The sequence below is a fragment of the Pteropus medius genome, unplaced genomic scaffold (assembly GCF_902729225.1).
Source record: "Pteropus medius unplaced genomic scaffold, Ma_sr-lr_union100, whole genome shotgun sequence".
In the NCBI taxonomy this organism is placed as follows: domain Eukaryota; kingdom Metazoa; phylum Chordata; class Mammalia; order Chiroptera; family Pteropodidae; genus Pteropus; species Pteropus medius.
Genome location: NW_024353905.1, coordinates 2,741,352 through 2,748,394, shown reverse-complemented (window position 1 = coordinate 2,748,394; position 7,043 = coordinate 2,741,352). Strand labels below are relative to the sequence as shown.

At 34.0% G+C, this 7,043-nt stretch overlaps 1 pseudogene; it reads right to left on the bottom strand.

Annotated features, from left to right (window-relative positions):
- Positions 1-373: 373 nt before the first annotated feature.
- Positions 374-836, bottom strand: LOC120593547 (phosphatidylinositol N-acetylglucosaminyltransferase subunit P-like; annotated as a pseudogene).
- Positions 837-7,043: the final 6,207 nt, after the last annotated feature.

The window sequence follows — 7,043 nt, the reverse complement described above, 5'->3', positions numbered from 1 at the left end:
CCCACACTCAGATGTGCTGATGTGCAGTTTGGTTGTTCTTTGTTGAGTTTTAGATGTTCAGCTTATTGTCGTTTCAAGGGGAGAGATCTGGAGATGTCTCTCACTCCACCATGTTTCCTCGGTCCTGAATTGGAATTCTCCTGCTATTAAATTCTTTTACTGTTGTTTTCATCATCTTTAAGTGCATGCATACATTTGTACATTTTTTATTTATTCTTTTTATGGAAATACAATATTTTATTTATTCTGTCCATTAATAACTAATATCTGTGCACTTTTACAGTATTAATGGAACAATCTAATAAAAGTTCAACTTGCATTTTTTAAAATATCTCAATATTGTGTATCAATAAGAAAGACAGTTGTGGTGAAAATCATGATGTCAAAACCACACAATAAATGATGTTAGTCTATATACAATTCAGTTTTTGGTATAAAGTTCTTTGGCTACAATAAAGAACATTTGGTTTACTTCACTAAAAGGAATATCCCTTAATGCTGAGATGGCGTCTTCTTGGTATTTCTTCTGTTGTTAGTTTTTAACATAGTTATCTGCGATTGTGGGATAGAATTGAGTAAAGAGGTACTCATCATGTTTATTCCAATTAAGAGTACATAACCGATTACTACAGTAACGAGGTGGACAGGGAATGCAACTGCCCAATATTTTTGAAGACTAAAGGTTAAGCCCGAGGAGTTTAACCAAGATTCAGTAATAAAAGCCCACACGAAATATAATATGAAGTCAAATTGAGAGCTTAAGAAAAGAACAAAGCCATAACTCGCTCTTTCTTGCAATGCGACAGTGAATTTTCCACCATTTTCCCTGTGGCTTTAGATAATCTCAGCTCTGAATCCCATGCGCAAGTGCCTACCCTTGAGCACAGAGGGGTGAGAGAGAAGAAAACTGAGACAAAGCCTCTGCCCACTCCTGCCAGGATGCAGGCACACCCTGACCCTCCACCTTAGTCTGACGGGAGCTCTCAAGTGTAGTCGCTTGCTTGGCACTGCGTCATGATTTATTCATTAAGTAAATATTTATTGAACACTTGCTATGCATCAGGCACTGTTCTAGATTTTAGAAAAGCATCAATGAACAGAAAAAAAACTTTCTGACCTCGTGAGGAATACTGCCTTCTCTTCCTCTCCCTCTCCCTGCCTCTCTTCATCTAGTGAATTAGGAAACCAGGGTTCTACACCTAACTTAACCACGAATTAGATCGATGACATTCACTAGCATTTCTGAGTTCAAATGCCCTCGAACAAATCCTAAAGATGAGCAACACACCCATCTGACAGCCACGGAGGATCCCCAATTCAATCTAAAAAAAAAAAAAAAGCTTGTATCTAGGGACTCATAGGCCAGACATGCACCCAGACACCTGTAATACAATAGAGGAAAAAAAAATAAACATGTAATAAGGATGGAAACAGGATTATTTCCAATTTGTGGAAGCCTAGGAGGATTCCACTGAATCCTTATGTGTTGAGTAAGATTGGGAATAATTGTTAATGAATGGGAGGAAGTTTCAAAGCAGAATGTACAGAGCAGTAAGGTGGTGATGAGGGCTTCTGTAGGAGAAATAAGTAGTTCATTTTAGCTAGATCACACTGAAAGAACCAAACACTAAATTTGTATTAATTTTTATGATAAAAGTGACCTAGACTTTTTTTTTTTTTTGCTTCTGGATTGTGTTTAGGTGATGTCACAGACACATCTACAGGTGCCTGTTAACTCTTCTCTTCTATAAGAAGTATTTGAATTGAAAAATTTGATAAACTAAGTCTTGCTGTAACTCTTCAATTAGTGTTGGTCAGCTTTCTCTCTCCCATTTTCCTCAAAGGCTAAGTCAGATGGCTCCACTTTTCTCAAATCTGAAAACTAACTGCCTCCCTTCTCATTCTCAACACATACTGGTATCTCCAACTATAATAGTTGAGAACTTGGGCTCTATTGTCAGTCTATAAATTCAGGTGCTGGAACTGCCCCCTTCCTAGCTGTGTGACCTTGGACAAATTCCTTCACCTCCCTGAGCCTCTGTTTTCTTTTCTGTAAATAATAATTGGCTTTACCTCATCATGTTTTAGAGAGCATTGAGTTGGAAAAATCAGATGAAATGTAAGTGCTTCAAGATCTGAAACGTAGTAAATGTTCAGTAAATAGTTGCTATTATAACATTATAAATTGCCTAATATTCCAGAATCTAAACTAAAATTTCAACTGTTCCTATACTCATGTTACATCTCTTCTCCAGTTTCAAAAAAGAGATCATTCTTCCTGCTCAGAGCTAATCGTTCTTTTAACCTGTGCCCAGTACTATGTGTACCATCTTTTCTTCTTTGCTCAAAATTCTCACTCCACCAGTGATTTTGTTTCCTTCGAGATTCTTTAACCTTTCCATTTCTACTCTTCCTTCTCAGCCTATAAATATATTCAAGTCTCTTTTATTTAAAAAAATGCAAGTGCTCAATATCACTAATATTCAGAGAAATTCAAATAAAAATCACTCGGAAATATTACCTCACACACGTATTAGAATGATTAGTACCAAAAAGATAAGAAATAAGTATTGCAAGAGTGTAGAGAAAAGGAACACTTGTGCACTGTTTGTAGGAATGTAAATCGATGTAGCCATTTTAGAAAATAATACAGAGGTTCCTCAAAAAAATAAAAGTAAAACTACCATATGATCCAGCAATTCTACTTCTGGGTATTTATTGAAAGAACAAAAACACTAACTCTAAAAGGTATATGCACTCCTGTGTTCATTGCAGCATTATTTACAATAACCAAAATATGAAAGCAACCTAAGTGTTCACAGTGAATGAATGAATAAAGAGAATAGAGAATATTGTTCACTCATAAAAAAGAAAGAAATCTTGCCATTAGTGACATGGATGGACCTTGAGGGCATTATGCTAAGTGAAATAAGTCAGACAAAGAAAGACAAATACTATATAATTTCACTTATATACAAAATATAAAATTAAGCAAAACAAAGAAAAAAATGCTGAACTCCAGACACAAAACAGATTGTTGGTTGCCAGAGGTAAAGGGTGCACAAAATGGGGAAGAGTATCAAAAGATGCAACTTCCAGTTATGAAATAAATAAGTCCTGGGATGTAGTGTACAGCATGTTGACTACAGTTAATAATACTCTATTGCATATTGGAAAGTTGTTAAGAGAGTAAGTCTTAAAAGAATTCATCATAATAAACAAATCGTTAACCATGTTTGGTGATGGATGGAACTAGATTTATTGTGGTGATCATTTGCAATGTAAACAAATATTGAATCATTATGTTGTAGACCTAAAACAAATGTTATATGTCCATTATACCTCAATACTTATTTAAAAAATGTTTTGCAAACAGATGCAAAATTTTTATCAATGATAAATCTGAAAACCACTAACTACTATGGATTTGGGCATGATTAGTTTTGACTATAACACAATATTTAATATTTAGAAGATTGAGTAAATTTTAATTTATAAGAACTAGAGTTTTGATTACATAAAGGTCTAATATTCACTTTCTTGTTAGTGTGATGATAATCAAGGAGAAAAAAAGCATAATAATTTTATATGATTATAGGATTGATCATTGGACCTGAATGAGTAATGAGAAGTTTTATGGATTCCTGAAATTTTGGATGTAAATATCTTTTTAAAGTTCTCACACAAGAAAAAAATTATAACTATGTGGTGATGGATGTTAACTAGACTTATTGTGGTGACCATTTTTCAATATATACAAATATTGAATCATTATGTTGTACACCTAAAACTAATATAATGTTATATGTCAATTATATCTCAATGAAAAAAAAATTGTATTACCATTAGCTTTTGCCCGGTCTTTCTAATCTTTCCTCTCTCTCAAGCTTCTTACTCATGCTATTTAAAGTCATCACTCCCTTATCTCTCATTCAGTAATCAACTACAATCTAACTTTTACGCTCATTTGTCCACTAAAACAGCTCTCGCTAAGACCACCTGCTCATTTCCACAGCTAAGTACTACTTCTCAGGCTTTGTGTTAGGGGATTCTGCCTCTGGTTGAGGTTAAGTCCCTGTTATATTTCTGATTTTGGGCTGTGAAACAACAATCATTATGCCTCCCTTCAGCTAGTGGCCACCATTGAAGATGATTACTTCCTGTCCTGAGAGGAGACTTGAGACAGAGTCTGAAACTGCTTCTGTGTGTTCTAGCATCTGAGCATCTCAAAACCAATGATCTGGGTGACTATAATCAAATTTGACACTCATATTCCAATTTGAACTTTTAGTCATCTTACAATCACTATGCTGCCATCTCCATCAGAATGGTTTTGTCCCAAAAATAAAATGGTAATTTATTAGTGCACACTACCATTAGCCCCATGTTCTATGTTTTCCTGTCTTCATTCTGCTACTTCAACTCACAGTTATTTCTCAATACACTTTTTATTCTAAAAAGCCCTCTTACATTTGTAAGACATCACACATCCACATCCATATTATTGGAAGACTGTATTAGACTTACAATATTTCTCTCCACCCCATAGCCTGTTATCATCATGTGACTTCAATGTCCACAAGAATGATCCAACCAAAAGCCTATTCTTAGAATTCCTTGACTTCCTTCGAGACTTCCTTCTTCAAATCCATTTTCACTTCACCTATTCGTTTTTATGTTTAAACCTGAACCTCAAGTTTACATGGAAGCACTCCACAATTGAAATCTTCAGCTCACATATCATATTTTTTGATGGCAACAACTGGTCCTGCCAGTTTTCTCATATCTTCAGCACCACCTATTCTATGGCTGCTCTTTGACTCTTTAGAGAACTCTAGTTTCTAAATCTCCACATTTTCCTCACAGCCTAGAAATCTTCTCTAACCGGGCGAGACCACCTAGTAGACCAACTGAACCACGTCCCCATTAACAGTTTCAATTTCTTTGCATTATTTTCATTCACCAATAAGGTTATTGTTAGTCCATACAGCAACTTTTTGCAAATTATAAAAGATGTCCCCCACCGAGTTCACAGCTTGTTTGTTAAACAAAATTGTTTGTTAGAAGAAAACACAGGAGAAAAACTTTTTGAACTCAAGTCAGGCAAATATTTTTTTTTTAGATAAGACATAAAAATCATGACATAAAAAATTGATAGATTGAACTTATAAAAATGGAAATCTTGTGTTTTTTGTAACAAAATGTTTAAAAAATTAAAAATAAGCCATGGCTGAGTATAAGAATGTGAAAAGCACATGTGTATTAATAGATTTGTATCAAAAATGTATAAAGAACTCTCAAAACTTAATCATGAGATAAATAATCTATATAGAAGGGGCAAAAGAGACTTCTGATTGCAGCCAAGAAGGTGAAAATCAATTACTCCCAGTTCCTTCTCCCTCAAAACTAAAAGCACTGTATATAAGACAAAAAAAAAAGCATAATACGGCTCTGAAATGTGGAAATAAATAAACTGCCTTGCGACTTGACCCACAACATAATGGCAAACTCCTTTGGTTCCATTATGTCCTCTCATATATCCCAGACAGGGCATTGCAGAATCTTCCAATCTGTAACAGCCAACAGATCCAAACAAAAAGTACTTTGAGAAATCTCTGTTCACCCTAACCAAAAGACTAGGGAAAAGGTGGCCTAACATAACAAAAATAAATCTTTTTGACAGTACCTTCTCAACTCTAGTTAAACACCCAGGGAAAACTACCCACCTCAACAGTTTTATTAAGGACAAGTGGGTAGCTAATTTTCCACCTTTTCTCCCACAGAAGCAGGTAGAAACATGAAGAGCACCATAAACTTAAGTACATAAATTAATGTGAAAGACAGTAGAACTATATTTTTTGGTTTTGACTTGTTTTTCCTCATATCATTTAAAATACAACTGCATAAAGCAGTAATTATAAAGTGTTGATAAACTTTTAACATATAATGATGTAATTTCTATGGCAATAATAGCACAATTGAGGGGAGAGAAAATGAAGCCCTATAGGAATAAATATTTTGTATATTATTGAAATTTACTTGGTATTAATTTAAACTGGATTTGTTTCACTAAGATTTTATTCATTAGAGCAGTTTTACATTCATAGAAAAATTGAGAAAAAGGTAGAGATTTTTTATATACCTTCTTCTCCCACGCAAGCATCTCCCACCATAGTGATAAATCTGTTACAATTGATGAACTTATACTGACACATCATAATCACTTGAAGTCCATAGTTTACATTTCAGTTTACTTTTGTATACTCCATGGGTCTGGATAAATGTATAATGACAAGTATCCATCATTATGGTACCAAAAGTGTATTTTTACCACCTTAAAAATCCTCTATGCTCCACCTATTCATTCCTCCTGCCCAAAACTCTGGTGGCCACTGATCTTTTTTACTATCTCCATAGTTTTGCCTTTTCCAGAATGTCATTTAGTCGGAATTGTACAGTATTTTGAAGTTACCTTCTTTCACTTAGTAATATGCATTTTAAAGTTATTCCATGTTTTTTCATGGCTCAGTAGCTCATTGATTTTTATTGTTTGGATGTGCCACAGTTTATATACTCATTTACCTACTGAGTGGCATTTTGTTTCCTTCCAAGTTTTGGCAAGTATGAATAAAGCTGCAATAAATATCTGTGTATGGGATATTGTATGAACATAACTTTTCAATTCCTTTGGGTAAATATTAATGAGCAAATTGGTGGATCATATGGAAGAGTATGTTTAGTTATATAACAAACCACCAAACCGTCTTCCAAAGTAGCTGTACCATTTTGCATTCCCACCAGCAATAAATGATCTACATCTTCACCATTATTTGATGTCTGTATTCCAGATTTTGGTCATTCTAATAAGCATTTCATTTTTGTTTTAATTTGTATTTCCCTTATAACATGTGATGTAGAACATTTTTAATATGCTTATTTGCCATCTGTATATCTTCCTTATTGAAATATCTATTAAAGTCATTGTCCATTTTTAAAATTGTTTTTTTTTTTTTATTGCTGGGTTTTAACCATTCTTTGTATAT